This window comes from Ostrea edulis, chromosome 4 (assembly GCF_947568905.1).
Source record: "Ostrea edulis chromosome 4, xbOstEdul1.1, whole genome shotgun sequence".
In the NCBI taxonomy this organism is placed as follows: Eukaryota; Metazoa; Mollusca; class Bivalvia; order Ostreida; family Ostreidae; genus Ostrea; species Ostrea edulis.
Genome location: NC_079167.1, coordinates 53,416,568 through 53,438,817, shown reverse-complemented (window position 1 = coordinate 53,438,817; position 22,250 = coordinate 53,416,568). Strand labels below are relative to the sequence as shown.

General features: G+C 36.8%; 1 protein-coding gene and 1 long non-coding RNA gene across 5 annotated transcripts in view; both read right to left on the bottom strand.

The window, feature by feature from the left end:
- LOC125669043 (prostaglandin E2 receptor EP4 subtype-like) overlaps positions 1-2,324 on the bottom strand; it is a 29,331-nt gene extending 27,007 nt beyond the window's left edge. For 3 of the 4 annotated variants that reach the window (XM_056162943.1, XM_056162940.1, XM_056162944.1), the window contains exon 1: positions 2,115-2,312. The gene's annotated coding sequence lies outside the window, so the exon portion shown is untranslated. Of the gene's footprint in view, positions 1-2,114 lie in introns of all 4 variants that reach the window. The other variant, XM_056162942.1, reaches the window with a different exon arrangement.
- Positions 2,325-12,677: 10,353 nt separating this feature from the next.
- Positions 12,678-14,536, bottom strand: LOC130054206 (uncharacterized). Its single transcript, XR_008802488.1, has 2 exons — positions 14,432-14,536; positions 12,678-12,865 (listed from the first exon to the last, which is right to left on the bottom strand). It is a non-coding gene; the product is annotated as an uncharacterized LOC130054206 (long non-coding RNA).
- Between the last annotated feature and the right edge of the window lie 7,714 nt (positions 14,537-22,250).

Here is a 22,250-nt window from a genome sequence, read left to right as displayed (position 1 = left end):
AAATAAGGGGCTTTTTCATTGGTTGAATATCGCAAAAAGGAATGGTAAAGCGACCAATCACATATAGAAGTCGAGACACACCTTCCAGCGAAAATATCGGCCTTGTGACCCTCGGTAGGTAATCGTAGAGCGACCGACCATGGGTTTCCAACAATGTCATTGTAGGTATGCTCTCAAACAATATTAACTTGTTTATTTTTCTTCAGATCTTGGGAATTATATTAGTTATACCGATATGTGTTATTTAGTGCATACTTGGATAGTTAAAAAAATGCCGTCAGTTGCAGCTTATATTGCTTTAATGAAAAGTTGCACAAGTTAACGCAGAAAACGTTATCTCGTTGGACGCACTAAATATTAAAACCGCGACGGAATCATAGACGAAACAGTGGTTCCGATATTCCGTACTGAAAGTGCTCCATATCACACCCTCCTCCCCTTAATGTATTGCATGGTAAAGAGGAGAAAGCATGAGCAGGAACATGAACAATAATTATATGAACTACATTTTTTGTATTGAGAAAAAAGGTGAAAAAAAGATTTAACATCGATTTGACCAAAGTCATTGTTGTATATGATACAAAAATAATGACTGTTGTGCTGAAGTACATGTACCAGTAGGAAAATGAAAATACCCTTGTACAATAAAAAAAAAGCTACAAAACACTCCTCTTTGATCCACTGTAAATTGTAGGAAAATTGTAGATCCCTGGGTCAGAACACTGTGAACACCATTAAATGATAATGAAGTACTGTACAAAATTTCAAGGTTATCTGATAAACCATATAGAAGTGTTCACAAGTTATTTTACACCCTCCATTCCTCCTAGATCCACTATAACTTTAATGATAACAATTGGATCCTCCTGTCCCGACAACATGCATATCTACGAATGGCATTGAAGTATTGTACAAAGTTTCAAGTCTTATCGGATAAGTCGTAGGATGAGAAGTTTTCACAAGCTATTTTACATTATCCACCCCTCTTAGATCCACTATAACTTTTAGGAAAATAATTAGATCCTCACGTCCGACAATATGCACATCTACAAATGGCAATGAAGCGTTATACAAAGTTTAAAGTCTATCGGATAAGCCATATATGAGGAGAAGCGTTCACAAATTTTGTGACAGACAGACTGACAGAAATGTCTCCCCCTGGAAGCGGGGAGACATAATTAGCAAGTTTAAACCTGTACGAGGAGTCAGGTTTTTTTCTGTATCATCAGTAAGATTACACTTATGTATGCAATCAGACAGTTTAGGCCTATTTACAAATATACAACCAGTTTACACCTCTACACAATTCAGACCTATACAATCAGTCAGTTTACACCTCTACACAATTTAGACCTATACAATCAGTCAGTTTACACCTCTACACAATTTAGACCTATACAATCAGTCAGTTTACACCTCTACACAATTTAGACCTATATAATCAGTCAGTTTAGGCATATACGATCAGAGTGTAGGTCTTTTATTGTATAATCTGTCAATATAGACTCATACAAGCAATCAGTTTAGGGCTATACAATCAGAAAGTAGGTCTTTTATTATATAATCTGTCAGTATAGACCTATACAATATGTTATGTTAAACTGAACCTCGATATGCATCCTGTGTTTACCTCCCACGTGTATGTTTTGCTTAGAAGTCTGCCGTCATGTTTCGTTGCCTATTACTAAACCACATACTTTGTAAACAAGTGCAGTTGTCTAGTAACAGATATGATAAATGTAAATAGTTATTGCAGCAACTGTTATTCTCATTCCAGAACTGGAAATATCATGAAATAAAATCTACCGGTCACGTTGTTATTCAGATTCGTTTTCTATCACTTATCAAACACCGATACCGCCTTAGTTTACTTGATGAACCAGCAATTAGAATACCATCTATCCGCTGGCCTTCATTTTCAGAGACTATCTTATCATACATCAAAAACAGAACCCATTGATTGCTAAGTAAAGCTTTCCCCGATCATATTATATTTCTAAAGTTAATTGAACAGTAAATAGCCAGAATATCATATTCTACGGAAAAATCCTGAGGTAATCGATCTTTAAAAAATGGTGGTAATTTTCATGTAGTACTCAAAGTTAAAAACAAACCTGCTGAAGTTCAGACTAGAATTGAAATAGTTGTGTACGTCGGACATCCATAATTGATATGTTCCTTCTGTTCCCACTTCACAGCACTCAAAAACTGAAGTAAGAATATAATTCCACTCCATGCATATTGTTTTTACCAACCCAGAATCGTCTTACACTCTTTATACAAATCGTCCTAGAACGTCTTCACAACTCCAGTGTTTACGTTGGTAGATAATGTTTCTATTTATTTCATATCTAATACACCATATATAATATATCAAAGTATTTGTTTGGAGCTCTCTGGACAACATCTGATTTACTAGACCGTTACTACATATATATGTTATTGACCACATGTATTACGGTTATATATATATATATATATATATATGTATATATATAAAGCACAGAAAATTTTACTTTGTTTGGATACCCACTTCCGCACACACCTGGGATTGAACTAACGACCTATGGGAACCAAATCTCCTAGCAGCATGTAACCAGCGCGCTAGACCGCTCGACCATCTTGGCAAGTCAAAAACCTTGTTTTCGATGACGATGGAATTCTCGCCACGCTGTCACACGCTACACGGTCATTGAGAATGGAAATGGGATACAGTTATTTAATGTACATTTAAGAGGATGATACATGATACACATTGCATTTTGAAATATTTTTTTATATAAAGCACGGAAATAGCAATGAAATGCCTTTGACCTTCATTAATCACATTGCAAGGAATATGTCCGACTGATTGGATGTGTTTTATGAATTTCGATCTTTTATCCAAGTAACAGTCATTCAGTTTATTGTAGGCATACGTTTTAGTTAGATTAGCTTAGTTACTGTTATTTTTTTTTTGTCATTTCCACTTGCAATTAGCTTCTTTGCCATGAGGAAGGAATGGCTTTTGGTTGTATATTGTTTAACTTTCCGCTCGAGAATTTTTCATTCATATGAAGACGTCACCATTGCCTGTGAAGGAGGTAACGACTTGGTGTACAAACTTTTACCGTTGAGTCTTAATCATTACATGTAATAAACAGTTTGAGAAAGTCAGAGAGCAAGAACGTTCCTGCGGATACCAATCTCCCTTAGGAACAAATCGCACTACAGACATCGTCTGTATTTTGACTAGTTTTTCCAAGGATACGCGTACCAACACAAAATTAAAAAAAAATCACAAATGTGTTTCATTATCCGTGAGGTAACAGCTGTTCGTGAGAAAGCAATGAATATTGTGTTAGCGGAGTGTCTCTGATAACTGAACAATCGGTTCTTTTGTATATAGCAATATATAGGTGCAGCTGACTGAGCAGTTCTATTTCAAGGACATAGAAGATTAATTAATACAGTTTAAGGAAAAAATTCTCCGACTGACAATCTTTGTGTGCAAGTAATATCTGGCTATGTGATTCTAAACGTTGCCTTTACGACCATGTAACAATAGGAAAAAAATATCCATCACATTTGGTAGTAATTTTTTGTTTTAGTTGAAATGACAGTGAAGTTTCAACTATCTCGGTTTTTCTCAATGTGATGCTGAAGGAACTAACTTTGTATTAAGTTGGAGAGAAAGGAAACAAGGGTAGTATCGGTGTTGCAAATCATTGGATGGTTTGTTTACACGGGCCGTGCCACACGCTTGACGGTGCGAACTAAATCGTGTTTTCGTTTTGTTGTGTTGATAAAACTTTATATTTACATTTCCAATGTTTTTTACTTTTGATATCTTTACAAAATTGTATTATAGCCATTCCCTCATGAATGCACTCCAGTTGTGAACAACGTGTGTATGAATCTTGATTAATATAGTACGCCTATACCAAGACTTGTACTTTTTCTTATAACACTTCGTCACAAGATGGTGATTTTTAAATGTTTTGTGAAATTATCTATTGATTGATTTGTTTGTATATTTACATTGCTCAGTGGATAAGGTATCGGGTTTAGGGTGGTTTTTGTCTTAAATCCAAAATTGCAGTTTCTGTCTTTTTGACATATGTACCTATTACATATCATCACATCTTTCAGAATAAAATCATTTCGCGATGATTTCAGAAACTCTTTTTAGGTGTAGTGAGCCACCTTAACGTCAGGGAATTCTGACAAAAATGAAAGTAGAACGTAAATATAAGAAATAAATGTCATCAGTTTTAGTGAGCTTTTCTGATCACCTTTTATCCGGCGTCTGTCAACTTTTAACATATGTCGGGGTCTTGTTGTAATTGTCATTATATACTGTTTACATGTTACATTTTCAATGTTTTTGTTCATGGTCACGGTAGCTCAGTGGTAGAGCGTTCACTTCGTAACCGGGAGGTCGTGAGTTTGAGTCCCATTCATGTCATGGCGGCGCGTCAAACCCAAGACATAAACACAGGTAGTACATGTATTTGCTCCTTCGCCAAATACCCGGCATTTAGAAGTGAAAACCACGGGTCTTTCGGATATGACCTTAAAAACGGAGGTCCCGTGTCGAGTCGGCGTAGGCACGTAAAGGAAGTGCCACTGCTGCGGCTCTATTCGCTAAACATAGGTCTGAGTTTGTTGTACTTCACCTACAAGTTTTTACGCCTTGTCTCAATAGGAGTGAAAAATTCTTGACGGGACGTAAAACAAACAAGACGTACTGTGAGCAATGCTCACTAAGAAGACCCCCCGCTTACCCCAATCTCCCAAAGGGTGTTCCATGTGATGAAAAAAGCCGTTAAAGAATTTAAATGAAAACCATATTGCTACTTAGATGTCCAGTGCACGTGACCTTTTGACCCCAAAATCCATAGGGAACATCTTCATCCCATGGGTAGTCCATATGTATGATATGGTGACTGTAGGTGGAAAGGATAACGCTTTAGAGCCCGGAAACCATATTGCTACTTCGATGTCCAGTGCGCTTGACCTTTGACCCCAAAATCGATAGGGAACATCTTCATCCCATGGGTAGTCCATATGTATGATATGGTGACTGTAGGTGGAAAGGATAACGCTTTAGAGCCCGGAAACCATATTGCTACTTCGATGTCCAGTGCGCTTGACCTTTGGACCCCAAAATCGATAGGGAACATCTTCATCCCATGGGTAGTCCATATGTATGATATGGTGACTGTAGGTGGAAAGGATAACGCTTTAGAATCCGGAAACCATATTGCTACTTCGATGTCCAGTGCGCTTGACCTTTGACCCCAAAATCGATAGGGAACACCTTCATCCCATGGGTAGTCCATATATATGATATGGTGACTGTAGGTGGAAAGGATAATGCTTTAGAGCCCGGAAACCATTGCGTCTACAGACGGACGGACAGACAGACGGACAACCCGATCCCAGTATACCCCCCCCCCCCCACAACTTGTTGCGGGGGGTATAATAACCAACTTTTGATGTCTAAAAATTGCGATGATTTACAGTTTCTCGGGGACGCTCTATACATTGCGTGTATGAATACAGAACTACATGAAAAATATATACTAGCGGGAGAAGTTCGGTTTTTATAATATAACTTTTAGACACGTAGACGAAATTTAATTAAATATGACACTGAACTACCTCCCTGCACCGTGAAAAAATTCAGCCGACCGTGACTCCACTCGACGCCTCAAGCCTTCAGCAGATTTTTCAAGAATTGAAAGCGTGCATACGGGTACTGCTGCACCATATGTGCTGGTAAAGCATTACAAATCGAACATTGAAACAGTACAGATCAGCTTTACATTTCTTGTCGAAGCGATAGTAGAGCGAAATGCCGCGATTGAATGAAGTCGATTGGGGTAGGGTCATTGCTCTGATAATGCAGGGGCATTCGCAACGTCATGTAGTCCAGCAATATGGTGTACATGAGACAACAATATTCCGTTTAGTTGGGCGGCTCAGAGCCACAGGGGGATTGGGTGACCGTCCCAGGAGCGCACGCTCGAGCGTTACGTTACGTTGCTAAGTCAAGATAGAGGCATACATCTCTCGCACCTCCGTAACCGATTTCAGAGGTTTCATTTATGCCACGACGTGTCTATGTTGGTCCGTCACTTACACAAAGGCGACGCCAATGTTGAATACAGTGGATGCTTGAACATGTACCTGATCGGTTTCGTTTGGCCCATTGGAGACGTGTTATTCACTTACGAGTATAGCTTCACACGTAAGATGGACTACAACGTGTCCATCGACGTCGTGGTGCGAGATATTCTGACGCTTGTGTAGATGGGCAGGGATAGCTCAAGGCGTGAAAACACCTCTCGTGGTTAACCATGGCAATCTTACAGCAGTAATATATCGAGATCAGGTCTGGAGACCACACGTCCTTCCTCTTATCCATCAACGTAACCTTACGGTGCAGCAGGACAACGCGAGGCCCAATGTTGCTAGAGTTTGTCGTGACGTTCTGGCTCAAAACAACGTCCCAGTTCTTGATGGGCCACCATAGTCTAGATTTGTCTCCAATCAAGCATTTTTAGGACAAGCTGGACAGGAGGGTTGCGTCAACGTCCCACATAACGTCGCTCGACTCACACAGGCCGTTATTCAGAAGTGGAATAATATCCCTCAAAGGTTAATGAACACCTTGATGGGGTCAATGTTAAGGAGTGTAAGGAGTGACTGAAGTCAGGGTTGGGCACACACGCTACTGATTTGGATCAGGAAACAGCGTATGGTACCCTTCTTTTAACGCTATCCATGCAAACGCCGTCTGTGATGGGATTACAAAAATTATCAAAATGTTTTCAGTAATGATGAAATAATCGAGAAAACCTAACAATAAACTAATCATCAATGGATCATGTAGAATAATAACTATCGAAAATAAACTTTTTTATCGTCAATGTATAATACGTCTACTATTAGGACTGGGAATTCCGACAGAAGTGAAAATAAAATGTAAATTAAAACAAGATTGCTAAGAGTAGTCATATGTCCTCCGCCACTGCAAAAAAATCATAATAATAATAATAATAATAAATTGAAGCACAGCGCAAAAGTCCCATAATTCCTGTAAAAATCACGGTGTAAGGTAGTTAATTACATATTGTGACTAACAATCCTGCAAAATTTGAACAAAATCCGTACAGCGGTGTCCAAGGAGTTGCATCCACAAGGTGTTCCTATAGTGTAGCATGTATAAATTCAACAAAGTCCCGTAATTCCTGTAACATTTGTCGAGTCAAAATGGCAGCACAATATGATCAACTATATATGGTGACTTACAATCCTATAAAATTTGAACAAAATCCGTCGGAGTTGCGTCCACAAAGTCAATTGGGACGGACGGGCGGACACACAGACCCTGGTATTTATATGTCCCCTTCCGCATCGCGGCGGGGGACAAAGAAGTTACTAGCCCAGGGGCTAGTGCCAGTACAAAGTTACTAGCCCAAGATTGTCAGTTACTAGCTTAAGTACTACTGGTACCAATATAACAACAAGAGTACCGCAAACGGTACAACATACGCCCGTTGGACCTGTAAGCATATTATTCATCACATTCCGAACAGTAAAGCCTTAAAGTAGTCCATGGTACATACTCTATCTGACATGTGAATCGATTATGTATTTCCCCGAGAGGGAGGTTGTGACAAAATTTCAGGGCAATACCTGTAATCATAACGAATAAAAATCTTGAAAGCTGTTCGATCTACTTTTACCCTTAAAGTAGGTCATGTACGGTACACCAATCCAACTGAAATGCAAACTGAATTTAAATTCCTCCGAGAGGAAGCTTGTAACTAAATTTCAGGGCAATATCTATATATAGTGTGACCACCGATATGTCTCTTGTTACTATCCAACCAGTAAGAGAACCTTTCTTCATTAAAAATTAAAGATTCAAAATTATCAGTAAGTTAGGGAGTTGATGTGTTCAACTCCATATGTGCGGAGTTCTTGGTCATTTCATAAAGTCAAAAACAGCAATCTCCTTCAGAGGGCTTTCATTGAAAACTGCAAATCTGTTGAAAGTCAAAAGTAATTTTAAATTAAAATCCATTCAAAAAGAGAATCAAGAATGTGAGAGCACTTTTATCACATAGAATATATGTAATTTAAGCAAACCATTCATGGTAATGTTTGGTGACATTAAACACACTGGGATTTGAAACCCTGTTAATTTTTCTGCAGATGTGACAACAGAAATATGATTTTCAGTGTTGTAGATTATACAGAAAAAAAATCGATTCTACAGTTAACTTTGTTCAAAATATGATAAGAGGTTTTTTTTTGGGGGGGGGGGGTATATAACCTAATTTTAGAAGATGAAATAGTTTTATGATATGATGTCACCAAACATTTTCCCCTAGGATTTGTATAATTCCAGAAATTCACTCATAATGGGTCCTGGATGAAAAGCCAGAAGTTTGAGAATGGTAGCCTCCACTTCTGGATTCACCTCTACAACTAGCAGGTTCTCAGTTTGGAAGAACTATATAAAAAGAGAACTACAGTAGTCAAAATAATATACTTTAAAAATATAAATACCAGTCATCTATATATTCCTCAATCCTGGTAATTCAGTCATTTATATTTATTTATCTTATATATTCACTAGTAGCATTTGAAACGTCTGTAAATTATGAAAAATACTATATTACTTGATTGACTGGCAAGCCATCTCACCCAGACACGAAAATCAAAACAAGTACTAGGTTAGAGAGTATTCAGATAGTTATTCCAGTACCAGATAGTGGAATCTTGGGCTCAGTCATTTTATAAAAGGTGTTTTACCACTTTATCATCTGGGGTGTTAACCAGATCAACATCAATTATTTCAGCTTTTATCTCTCTTCCTTTTTTTGGAGAACAGTGGTAGTATTCATACATGTTTGTGATTTCCAAAGTGTTGACAGTCTGGACATTTATATAGCCTCCATAATTGCTAACTGAAGCTTGTAATGCACCATACAGGGATTAGGTGCGGATACGCTCTAAGTAATTGGCCACACACATACACAACCTGTTTAACATTGGCACCATCAAAATTGCAACACACAATTGTAGAATCTGGTTGATCAGGTTTGAGAGATTCTTGAGTTGACTTGACAGTAGCAAAAGCATGAAAAATTCCCTTAATGACACTATCAACATGAGAATGTTCTAACTCTTCAATACTGGCTAATATTGTCGATGGGTGACCGCTTCGTTGTATATACCGGACAATCATTTTCCTGTTCCTTTGTGCTTACGTCAGTGTGCTTACATGGGTCATCTGCTAAAACACTAATATAAGGGCTTTGAAATATGGTAAGTTCCCTCTTGGTAGCTCCATATATGCTACTGATGAAGTCAACACACTTGAATCGATCAATATTGTAAATATTTTTTAGTTTCTCTTGCTGCTTCTCATTCAATCCCAATAAAGAATTAACTATTGGTCTATGGCCAAAGCTATCAGTATTACAACAGGATACTCTATCATGTGGATTTTCAGAACATTTTCTTTTGTGATAAACTGTACAATTTAGATGTTGACTTTTTTTCATGACTTTTCATGCTTTCCACCCTGAAATGTGAACAACCTTTAAGAAAGTTGTTCATTTTCTCGGAGCCTTTCGATTGTGCAGTTATCAGGAAACTTTTCCCCCAATATTTGAAATACATTAGGCCTTTTCTTTATCGAAGTACAGCTACTGCAATTCGCTTTCCTTATTGTGGCAAATAATGTCGGGTCCTTCTCGTTTTATTGTATTTTATGGGTTTTTTTTCTTAGACACCATGTCATCGACTTTAGCACCAACAGTTGCACTACCTTGGACACCCGAACTTTCATTAATATTGTCGTCCAACAACCGTTTTCTTTTTGTAATTCTCCATTTTCATATTTCAATCCGAATGTTGCTATCAATGCACGGATGACAAACGGGATGATTTCAGTTTCTCCATCGACACCTTCCAATATTTATGCAGCAATATTCCATTATCACCTGCATATGGTGTTTATATCTCTCAACTGATTCAATACAGAAGAGCTTATTCTGTATATGATCAGGTTTTAAGGTGGCTCACTGCACCCTGAAATAGTTTCTCAAATCAGTAGGAATTGGTTTAATCATAAAAGATTTTATGATATATAATAAGTATATATGCCAAAAAGTCAGACAATATGCAAATTTGGATAAAAACATGATTTTCAAAAAAATTATTTCAACACATATGAACAAAAGACTCTGGCGGATATGAACTCGAGATCTGCGGTTCACCAGCCCAATGCTTTAACCACTGAGATACGATGATATACAAACAAATCGATCGATACAAATAATTTCACAAAACATTTAAATCGCCATCTTGTGACGTAGTGTCATAAGAGTATAAGCTTTAGTGTAGTGAGCTACCTTAAGTCGAGGCAGGTTACTGACAAACATGTTGATGTTACAGAGGTTTCAACAGCCTCGTTTAAAGTCAGCATTTTGCAAATTCTATGGTCGTCATAATTATCTAGTATGCCAATAAACCTATCATTGGGTCAAATGCTGTCTGACGTGTTAGCCGTTCTTGGCACACAGACTTTATTACGGATTACTCCGTTTACCTGATCAAGATATAGGCCTCACGGCGGGTTTGACCGGTCGACAGGGGATGTTTACTCCTTCTAGGCACCCGAATCCCACCTCTGGTATGTCCAGGGATCCGTGTTTGCCCAATCTCTATTTTGTATTCATTATAAAGGTTAAATGAAATTGATCACTGTTCGTTATGTTCACCTTTGTAAGGTAGAAGGGAACAAACCTCTAAATGAATTTCCCTCCGTTAAAATAATTATGAACAGTTTAAAGACTTTGGGAAGGTATGAAGCTTACTGCCACATTGTCAGTTTTTTGGTACTTTTTTTTTTTTTTATACATGTATATATACAGCTGTAGTTAAATTCATACAAATTTATTTGAATTTAAATACAAAAGCATGAAAAGAACTTGATTATTGATACATATATATTCATTATATTAAGTTTTAAAAAACCCATGAGTAGTTGTATTTCAATGCAATTTATATGTATAAATGATTTTAAGCAGACGAATGTACTATATTTATGGGTTGTTTTTTTTTTGAGAAACACTTCCCCTTAGCAACATTGAATGATTTCTCCCTATGGGGAGCCCCTTATATATTTTGGGTGCATTTTTATCGGTAGAAAGATAGCATCCCCTTTGTGGCAGCATTTACCAAGAAATATAGTTTGTATTGTGTTGAATTTACGTTAAATACTTCAATTTACTTGGACGTAAAACCACAATCAATCAATCCAATCACATTCAACATGTTCAAGTAACGATAAAATTTATAACAGAAATCTTTATTAATGATAGATCTTTTTTTTATATAGGGTCGTTCCAAGCCTCCGTGGCCGAGTGGTTAGAGCATCTCACCTCTGTCGGCGCGGGTTCGAATCTCGCTCGAGTCGGTAAGTGTGAAAGGTCAGTGGTCTCTTCCCAGGTACATTGTATCTGGGTTCTCTCTTCCACCAATAAAAACTGGGCGCCACCATATAACTGAAAAATTGTTGAATGTGGCGGAAAACATAAATCAATCAATCAATCCAAGCAACATGCACTATGTTGTGATGGATGCAATCGGTGGCAGAATAGATTGTGCGATACAGGGATATCTCGGTCTCTTTACACAAAAACAATGCGAGGATAATGGATGGTATAGTATTTCCGGGATTGCACAGCACCAATATTTGTTGCAGACGACAGCTCAATTACCATCTCTAACATGGAATCCACCAGAATAGAGGTTGTTAAAATATGTTTGCAATTATTGTGGTAAAGATATAAAGTTCTTCTATATTTATTAAAAGAAGAGTTTAGTTTAATTTATTTCAAATGATGCATGTATTGATAAATGAGTTAAAAATATAATATACTCATGATATATTTGTTCCAACAGGCTCCGATTGTGCCAACTGCAACTCTGAGTTGACAAGTCAGACCACTAGATGCAACCTTTGTCATTCATTGAGAGTCTGGTGCAGTTCCTGTGCTAAATGTAACCTTCGACATTGTCGGAGAGCCTGATGTACAAGATCCATCAGAAGATGCCACAGCGCTAGATGCGTCCTTTGATAAAACAAGGATGGAAGCTGAGCCTCAGGGTTCTTTCAGAGAAAGGTACAAATCTTAGCTGAGGATTTTGTGAAATATTGTAATATAAGTATATGTTATACCATGACGTAACTTTACATGAAACTGCTTTTACTAAAAACAAAAACAAAACTACAATCATTTATCTAGGCCCATACAGGAATCATCCATTGCAGATGACACAGTTGACGATGGGGAAGCTGAAATCATCCCGTTTGTCATAAAGTTGAGTTGTTAGTTTGCCGTTAATATCTACTTTCAATAAAATATCGAATTGTGGTGTCTTATTTCGAGCTCGCAGGGATATATCGAAACGACATATGAATAAAAGTTATTATTGTTAATAGATAAAACATCGTCGATATATCTAAATGTCAAATTGAAGGCCACAGCAAGAGATTTTTTCTTCTCGCGTAGAAGGTTCTGAATACAAAGGAACACAATTCTTGCCCATGGGAATTTCAACAGACTGGTCAGGTCGACCACCAAAAACAACTAAGATATTGTTAATGAGGAACTCTAGCATAATTTTTATTTGTCATTTTTATTTACAGCGGCAGGAACCAGTCATCATAAATGTGGAAGTGTAGTGTTAGATTCAAAACACTGATATGTCTAGCAACTGTGTTGCACGCAGGGCAGGACCAGTTTATCACCGGATCTTGTGACCATATCCATGCAGCTGACCCAAAGTTACCCTACAAAATCAAAGTGTTTGCTGAGGTAAATAAGTCAAAAAATAAATATTATAGTCATTCTATATTTTGTTAAGAAATCTTTTTCACTCAATAATTTTATAATTATTCTAAAAAAAAAAAAAAAAGTTCATTCCATTCACAAAATAATTTCCGTTTTTTTTTTTTATTTTAAGATAAAACAGGTCAAGGCCATTGCTGCAGGTAACCGGATTGATGATATGGTAAGTCACGCCGAAATACAGCAATAAGGAATACTTTATTGATTTTTCTCTGCCATTAACCGAGAAGTATAACAGCACTAGGCTAAAAAATCTTTGTAGCTGTAGCAAAGAATTTCGAGAGATTTCGCTACCCAAGACTTCATTTTAAACACTATTTCATCAGAAATACGAATAAAGAAACTATATAGGTGTATTTACTTTTGATTATTTGTTACACAGCGATATAATTAGTACCACTTTTCATAATTATCATTCGCGTTTGTCTAGCTATCAAAAGAAAGGTTATCATTAATCAAAATTACTTCCAACAAAAAGAGAAAAAAATTGTACTCGCATGAAATACAGATCATTTATATACATGAATATCACAAACGGACATGGCAAGCACTATATGCCCCGGCTTGGATTTCTAGAAAAAATCTCAAACTTAAGTTTGAATTTTTGTGTTATTTGAGCAGTCAAAATTTGAGCAAAATCTCAGACTTAAGTCCAAGTTTCGACTTAAGTTTCTTTCGAGAAATCCAGGCCTGGTCATATTCAGAAAGGGGCAAAAACTTGATACTGAACTAACAACCAAATAGGGAATAATGAGGTCAAAGTAAAAAATAATAATGCCACAGTTGGATAGCTACCACTAATGTGTATCAGTGTAAGAATTTTCGTAAAAATATTGTCAATAGTATAGTTGCTTTGAAACTAAACACCAGATAGGGAAAAGTGAGGTTGAAGGAAATGTCAAGGTAAAAAAAAAAAAAATATTGAGGCAGTTGAATAGATGTTGCCAAAATGTATCAACATATAATATTTGATAAACATATGTTCAATAGTTACTTTGAAACTGAGCTAAATACAAAGTGTGACAGATGGACGGAAGACGGACATGACGAACATAATATGCCCCGGCCATATTCATGGCGGGGCATAAAAGTAATCCTCCATAGGAATTTTCAAAATTTTGTTTACTGCTTGATTTATTTCAAGTAGAATTTTACATTGAATACTTTGGGAAGAGCATGTTCTATTCAATTATTTTTAAAAGAAGTTATATTTTCATTCAAATCTCTTGGTGAAAAGCTACACACACTTTCTCTTTATGAAAATATAATTTAAAATTAATCATTTACTGCACACATTTTAAGAAAATTAGTTTTTTCCCTTATTTTTACAAAGGGCAGACAGCTCTTCAAAACAAAATTCTCGGGTGCAAAAAAGCCAGCTTTTAATCATTTACCGATAAGTCATGTGAATTTCATCTATTTCACTTTCATCATTATTTAACACTAAACATATATTTAGAATAAATCCTTCAAAATTGTTCATTATCCTTTCGTCACACATTGAATACCTTAAACTAGGAATCATCCTACAAGTTAGAATTTTCATCGAGTCGAAAAACAAATTGTATTCATTATTCACAAACATGCAACACTGACTGTTGGAAGTACAAGATGTGTTCGTGAAACATTGATGACACATTGTACGGCAGCTAAGTAATTCTGGTATGAACGGTGAAGATAACGAAGTGATCAATCGAATGATAAATTGTTATGGTGTATTAACACCAGATGGATTACATGTACTTGTTGCAGTAAAGCAAATGTTCGACCAGTGTATACAAAAATGGTACAACATTAACTGATTTTCTAGATATCACATTTATCAACCAAAATTTCAATATGAAAAACATTTAGGTATTTGTGTATAACGAAAGGAGTCTGAACAATTTTGAATGTTTAAAATCAAGATAAATGGTTGTTAAATATACCATCTATCCTTCTGTGTTTAGTAAACTAGAAGTGATAAAAGAATTAGATAGTTTACATCAGGAATATGTTTTGGTTCCAGCTGACAAAGCTTGTAACAACATTGTCTTTGTTTGTAAGGCTCATTATTACAACTGTATTTGAAACGCATTAATTCCACCTTTGTTCCTTTGTATTCAGAACCTTCTACGTGAGAAGAAAAAATCTCTTGCTGTGGCCCTCAATTCGACATTTAGATATATCGACGACGTTTTGTCTATTAATAATAATAACTTTCATTCATATGTCGATTCGATATATCCCTGTGAGCTCGAAATAATACACCACATAGTCGTCCACTTCTGCTTCATACTTCGATATTTTCTTGAAAGTAGACATCAACAACAGCTGACAACTCAACTGTATGACAAACGGGATGATTTCAGCTTCTCCATTGTGAACTTCCCATATTTATGTAGCAATATTCCATTATCACCTGCATATGGTGTTTATATCTCTCAACTGATTCGATACGCAAGAGCTTGTTCTGCGTATAGTCAGTTTTTAAATCGAGACAAGCTACTGACAAACAAGTTGATGGTACAGGGGTTTCAACAGCCTCGAATAAAGTCAGCATTTCGCAAATTCTATGGTCGTTATAATCATCTAGTTCGTCAATACAACCTATCATTGGGTCAAATGCTGTCTGACGTGTTTCATACCGATTGTTAGACCGTTCTTATCACACTGATTTTTACTACGAATAACTCCGTTTACCTGATCAGGATATAGGGCTCACGGCGGGTGTGACCGGTCGACAGGGAATGCTTACTCCTCCTAGGCACCTGATTCCACTTCTGTTGTGTCCAGGGGTCCGTGTTTGCCCATGCAACTATCGATTTTATGAGTTATGAGATTGATCACTGTTCGTTATCTTCACCTTTCATAATGATGAAAGTGAAATGGGTCAAATTCACATGACTGGTATGATTCGAAGCCAACCCTTTTGCATTGAAACTTTTTGGAAGAGTTGCCCGCCCTTCCTAAAAATTAGAAAAATCGTATTTTCTAAAATAATTGCTGGTAAATAATTAATTATAATTCAAAGTTTTATAAAAAGAAAGTTTATTCACTTTTTTACCGAGAGATTTTTATGGAAATACAATTTCTTTTAAAAATATTTTGATATAACATACTCTTCCCGTAAACTTCAATGTAAAATTCAAGGGAACATGGGGCTCCTGTGGAGTAAGTGTAGATGGTCATGCGTTTTAAGTGACCGATTATGTACAATTTGTAATTCTAGGCAAGTTGCCGACGAATTCAACTATGTTGTAGAGTGTAAAGCTTATGTAATAACTATATTGTTAACATTTAATCATAGTACAATTTTCCGATGTAATGTCAAAAAACTTATATGAAGTCACTTAAAAAGCTGTGTAATTTCTTAAAATCTATTAATTGATCTGTTTTCCATGACTTGGCTATATACATGAACGCTTTTATTTCTACTTTTCATTATTCATGTTGTTCAATATATAACACTGTATAGATAAGGTTTAAGTGAATGAAAGGAACTGAACTATACGGGGAACAATGGCCGTCTCGCCGGCAAGGTCAACGCAGTGCTAATGAGGTTGATGGTGTTTAACAGCTTGATTTAAATTCGACTGGAGGCATAAGCAACAGAAATCATGGTCAATGTATCAACCAAAATGATGTGATTAAACTGTGTATCAGAAACCCTCTTGTTAGCGCCTTACGAATGACATAATATGAGAGATCGTTTTCGGGAAATGACTCGTCTGTATTGTAACGTCAAATTCGGCAGATTCCTGTACCCTACATCTAACCTCGGATGTCAATCGTAACTACTCGCCTATTTCTGTAACCACAAATGAACCTCGTATGTGGATTGACGCCATCAGAGTATGTTGCCATGTGTACACAAATGTAACTATGAAGGAAATCCGTTGTTTATCGATGGTTGATTTTTGATCTTCCAGAAGAAACAAGCATTCTGAGAGTATTGCATGACAATGCATAGTCCCCTACCGGTTACAAAAATTACTGTACCACAACAATATTCAAAGATCATTATGTAGGTTATGGTAAAAAGGAAAATTGGGGAACCAGGATAGGGATGGTTGGAAATCAACTACTATTCGAGTAGAGATTAGATCAGGAAAAGACAAATTTATAAATAGGTTTAGGTCTTTAACCAGGTCAATAAACTGTGACATGTAGGTGATCATGAATAATTTTGCTACATTGTTGTATTACTATGCTAGAAGTTTTAATGAGTGTAGTACTCTTATCTACAGAAATAAGAAACTTGGATGTAAACTAACAATTCATGCTATTTCGAGTCCAAGGGCCATAACTTAATGGAAAATCAATGGACAGAGACGAAATTCGAACTGTTATGGCAAAGCAATGTACCAAATATCAAATGAATATCTGCAAGCACAACAAAAAAAGTCTGGAAAACTGATAATTCATGCCATAGTGATTTATGGATAAACACAAAGAAGTTTTTATTTTGGTTGAACATGTTTTGTGGTGACATCGATCGTGAAAGTAAGTAATAAGTCCAAAACTGTCCAATATGTCAGATATTGAATGGCCCGGGACTGACCTGGGAAATTCTCGCCTTATAACTTTAAAGTTAAAACATTTTACCGAAATTAGGTTACACACTACCAGACAATGTCCAAGAAATCAGGCCACTGTTTACAATATACTGTAGCAGTTTTTCTGATTGTCATTCACTAGAAGAAACGATGTGTATTCATAATTATTCCCTTAAATTGTCGCCAGGGGCTGATCCAGGAATCGCGGTTAGGGGAGGGGACGCAACTTTATGAAGTAGGGGGTCTGGGGGCCGCACAGGGGCGACGCCCCCGGATTTTACATAAGGCTTGGAATATGTTACCTATTTAGTAATTTTTACTATTTTCTGTCATTTTTAATAAGGTGAAATTAATAAAATGACGCAAATTTGAAGGGTTTTGGGGGGAAATTTAATTTCTCCCAATAAAAGTAATTCAATAAATCAAAAGATTTTGTGATTTACTTCTCCGGGAGTGGAAGAAATTATTGTTTCTTTTATTGTTTACATTTTTATAAACAAGACACCATGATTTACCTTAAATCCGCCACTGGTCGAACTGGACAAAAACTACCATTATAAACACATTAGCAATACTGAGTTTCAAATTTTGAAATTATGAACGACCGTTCATTTTGTCTTTGTTCAACTATTCGGCATGACGGATTACAATTGCATTCGTAAAATCATTATCTAATTTTCAATACGGAGAGGGAGCATTTATGTTACGTAAGGAACACTTAATTTGGAGCTCCAAGTGAATTCCTAAAAATCAAGTTTTATTTACTGTATATGATATCAATTGATATAACATAACTAATGTATTGCTTCCCTAATTTTTGCCAACCTATGTTTATTTCTAGTCTGTTTTGCAGCCTTTATCATTTGAGTACTAATATTTATTTAGTGTACATTGTTTATTTCATGAGTCAAATATTTTATAATTCTTAATCTCATAAATCTGATTTATTTCATCGTCGTTCTCTATATCTTTCAAGTTTGATTTTATTTTTTATCATTTTTATATTTGAATCTTGGTTATTCACTTTTTTTTAATTTACATTCAACTCTCCTATCCCTAACAAAGATGTCATTAAAATTCATTTTTATCTCTATCTTTAGGCTGGTATTTGCAACATTGAGGAGAATATTGAATTCCAAAGAGGACTGCAGCTGTTGAATTTACATTGCGGTTCAGAATTAAACTTTCTTAAACCCAAGCAAGTTGTAACAATCAAAAGTGTTCTAAAAATGACTGTGTATTAATATTACTGACTATGGGAAGTCTTTGATATTTGAAATTCTTCATTTTGTGGACTTTTCATTATATGATAGACAGTGTTTTGTAGTATCATATTGAATGTCATCATAGAGCAGGAAATTGCGAAACTTGGTTCTAAATCAGTAAGAGCATCTGATCAAGTAAATGAAGACGAGAGTGAAAATATAGCGAAATTGAAGTCTATTTTGTATGTTGTTGGACATTCAGAAGATATCACCAAGCCAAACACTTCACAGACGATCATATATTGTAGTAGATGAAGCCCACTTCGTTCCACAGCGGGGGGGGGGGGGGGGGGGAGGGGGTGTTAGACATATGTTTAAAAATACATGCAATATAGGATCCATAGACTCAAGCCTCATCTCTGTCTTAGCATTAACAGCCACTGCTTCCGTAAAACTTCAATAAACAATCGCTTCACAACTTACTATGAGAAAGTCATATTTCTTAGATCATTACCTATTCTTATTAGCAACATAAAGACAATATATCATTCAATCTACCGATTATAAAGTCTCCCAAACGAAGTACTGGCTGTATAAAAGTTACTTTTCCTGAGAACTACTATTTTCCTCCTTTGACAAAATCCATGCCAATTTTAACTTCATTTAAAAGATTTAAATCACGAAGGCTTTGATTTTTAATTTCTTCAAAAAATCCCCTTTTTCCTTCAGTAAAACTGTTGTCACTTGACCTTGATCCTAGTTTTTAGGTTCCAACATCCTCTTATCATTTATGATGACTGGTCGGCGCGGGTTCGAATCCCGCTCGCTCCGGTAAGTGAGAAAGTTTCCCAATTTACTTTCGGAAGGTCGGTGGTCTCTTCCCAGGTACACTGTATCTGGATTGTCTCTTCCACCAAGAAAAACTGGGCGCCACCAGATAACTGAAAAATTGTTGAGTGTGGCGGAAAACATCAGTCCAGCTGTAGGTGAAGTACCACAAATTTAGACCAATGCTTAGCGCCGTAATAGTGAGGGTTCTTTAGCGTGCCAATGCTTGCTGGGAAATTGGGCAACAACCGGTGGATTGGCAACTTCCGTAAAAGCTGTCAGTGTGATCTGCCGGATGAGTGGTTGGCCAAAATCTCCCTTCGTTGGATAATAAGAAGTTCCATCCGAAACAAAAGTCGTCAAAGTTGTATTTTACCGAGTTATCGCGTGACATTCGGCTAAAGGATGATCCTACAATCCACGTGGTCCGACAGAACATGGGTCCGGTTGAATGATTGATTGATGTTTTCCGCCACACTCAACAATTTTTCAGTTATCTGGTGACTCCCAGTTTTGTTATTGGTGGAAGAGAGAACCCAGATACAATGTACCTGGGAAAAGACCACCGACCTTCCGAAAGAAAACTGGGAAACTTTCTCACTTACCGACAGAGAGGAGAGACCGTGTGATTGCGCGATGCTCTAACCACTCGGCCCCTACATGGGTCCGGAAACGACGGAACCATATACGGTAGCAGAACATAGACCCTCTACATCATCTGTGAATTCTCAGCCTCCAATAAGACCAGAGGTTAGGAATTCGAGACCAGAAGCGAACAGAACAGATGAAAGATCACGACCTTCCACAAGATCCAGGAAGGGATTCTAGGAGTAAAAAGAGGTCAAGGACAGAAGAGGGAAGATCAAGATATCCAAGGGAACCAGAGGAGGGGAAGTCTCGTTGCAGGCAATCTAGGCCGGAGCAAGTTGACCAGATTGGAAATTCCCAGCGACAACCAGACAGGAAGGTGAAAAGTAACAAGAGGACCTTGTCTGTCACAGTACGTGCTGAGTCACCTATTGGGAGGTCTAAACAGTCGCCAACATTGGTGGAATATTGCCCATTGGTCACGTGCAACTCCTTAGATCGAAGAGTCCGGAGACACGCTGTCCAACGACATATGTTGGAGATATTCCGAATTGTTTCTGCTGATGTCGCCGTTCTGACTAAGTGCGTTTCAGCCCTGTGGTGGTTGATAACAGCCTTAGCGAGAAGGAGCCATCTGAGAGGATGCCGTACAGGTGGTAAACGCATCCGGGAAAATTACTCTGTCGGCCAAACTGAGTCTCCTCCATCATGAGCTTTTAAAAAAAAAAAATCAAGTTTGTGGCCTAATAATATTCCAGTACTAACACAGTTTTCATTGCATCCAGTAAACTCACCTGCGGTATTGATTTTCTGGAGATGTATTCTGGCACTTTTGGACAATTGCATAGCCTATCCTTACAGGAGAGTTTTGCAAAGTTCACTAGTGAGGTACCATACTTGCAGTCCAGAGACCAGGAGACTACACTTGACAGGTCTGTGGTGGCGGCAACGCAGCTATGTTAAAGGCATAGAGTCTTATCTTTTATCTCAAAAATGACATCACAATATTTTGCAAGAACACCAAGAAACAAATTTTAGTATTAATATGAGTTATGTATAGCTGCAGCGCTTTAAAATTGAAGTCATTTTGACGTTTTTACCCTTTATAAAATGTTTGTATAGAGGACTATATTAAACTGGTACCCCGCTGATTGATGGCTACACACAAACATAAGTGATGCGAAGTCAACAGGGTACCAGTTTAGGCAAATGAGAACGGAATTATTTTGTAATTACTCATATCCAATGTGTTTGTACAGATTCTGAAGAGCTTTTTGTGATTTTCTAGTTATGATCTTTAATTTCGCCACCTTTATGGAACATGCAAAATTTTACCAATATCTTAGACCCTATGCCTTTAAGGCTTCCCGGAGCTTTGAAATGCGTTCGAAGCATGCATTGCATTGCGAGATCGGTTTTCATTTTAATTTATATACTGAAGTACAGATAATTTAAATAGAAGATTGTCTCGCCTATATATGTTATGATATCACATGACTTCGTTGATTACGTGACGGTCATTTATAATTGTTTGAAGTGCTTCACATAAAAAGCTTCAGCGCAGCTGATTAAAAATGATTTTATTAACTTTTTGTTTTATAAATAAACTCACCGTATCCTTGTGTACCCAAAATGTGCTTGGGGAAAATGGTAATATTACTTGCGTACAAAATACAAGTATTTAATGAAGAGTTCAACTTACCAACACACCGACACATTTGAAGGTAATCTGTATTCAAACAAAGCCATAACACATTTTTCCCAAGCAAGATTCAGGTAGAGAACAAACTCCTCTTACGATTTCCGTAAAAGATCTCAATTGAATCCTCATCAATTGCCTGCACTAGACTCTTATAAACACGTCATAAATTCTACCTCTAACCACTGGTATAAAACAGTACATTTCAAAAATATATTTTTCGAAAGCAGTTTGAACACGCTGAATTTCAATTAACGGTAATTAAACAAACTATTTTAAAATATTCGGACGTATATAAGACTTTAAAATTCAATTCAGACACGTGAATTTTGCAATAGCGTTCTGACATCTACAGGCAGGTTGAAATAAGCTCTAAAGTTTATGACACTCTCCCCGTCAAAGTTTGCAGTGGTTTGACGTCATTTTCCATTATGACGTCATATATTGGTAGTTCGGAGAAATAAAGGCA